Source organism: Protopterus annectens, chromosome 9.part0, assembly GCF_019279795.1.
Source record: "Protopterus annectens isolate FY-2018-M chromosome 9.part0, PAN1.0, whole genome shotgun sequence".
Lineage (NCBI taxonomy): Eukaryota > Metazoa > Chordata > Ceratodontiformes > Protopteridae > Protopterus > Protopterus annectens.
In genome coordinates, this window is record NC_056743.1 from 720618460 (window position 1) to 720619734 (window position 1275).

Here is a 1275-nt window from a genome sequence, read left to right on the forward strand (position 1 = left end):
TTCATAAAAATATGTTATTTAGTGGGTTTTGCAACATAAATATTGATCATAACATGCTTTGCCATGGAAAATGGAATGTGGTGCAGTGGGACTCGAATCGGGAATGCCTGCTCGTAAGGCGAATGCTCTGCCCACTATACTATTGCTATACTGCTTTATTTGCATATATCTTACTTGTTATCCTCTTCACTAAGCGATGGGCACAACCGCACACCTATGTTTAGCTTTAATCGGATTTTGATAAAAAAAAAAAAAGAGTTTGTTCATTTAATTTATGTATACTGTTGCTGTTGTACACAAGAGGGACTGTTGGTGGGGATATGCGGACACCTATGAGTGGTCTCACTCATTTCTGACCCCTTTCTGCTGTTCTTCATTGTGGGGGCGTGTATATTCTGAGACCTCTGCTCTCAGACACGCCCCCTGCACTCATACATGCTCCGTGTAAGACTAGGAGCTAAGGCAGCATGCCTCATTACTATGCATGGCACACTGTCGTTCTGCTCCTAAACTGCCGCCTCAGTGCAGGACTATGCTAGGAGGATTAGTAAATCTGAGGGAGTGTGTTTAGCATATCATTTAATATTTATACATATTTTAGGATACTCTCCTTTTGTCTATCCTTCTTTACTATAATAATCTCAGTATTTCTTTCTTTCTTCTCTATAAATTTGTTTTCTCTTTCTTCTCATTCGCTCTTCTTTAAAATGTATTTGGATTTATTTAAGTCTTACTTGCTTTATATTTGGAGTATACTTATACAAATTATAGATATAGCAACATGTCTGTTCTAACTTTTTTCTTTTAAATATTAAACTGCCTTTCTTTTGTTACTGGTTATTTTAATATAATCATCTTTAATTTCTAGTCTCCCACCAGGACACAAGTGCTCTTCAGCAATTACATTCTGCTTGCCAAGAACACTCAAGCAAATGTTCAGTCTATGGCTACCACTCCACCCGTACAGTATAAAAAGGAATCAGTACTGCAAACTAAACAAGGATATACATTTTGAGCCTCAAGAGCAGGGTCAGTCCATCCAGGCATTCTACTTGTATGTTTTATGAGAGTGAAGCTATTACATTAGCAGTATTTCTTAGTAGTTCTCAGCTTGTTAATAAAACTGACTGTTGTAGCCTTGTGTCCTCCCCACCCCACCCCCGCTAGTACAGTAATCCTAACTGTCCAATAGACAGTATACATTTAATTCACATCCCTGTGACTAAATTAACCATCAAACAGCCCTCTCAGTGCTTTCTGCCTTAGTTTATATCA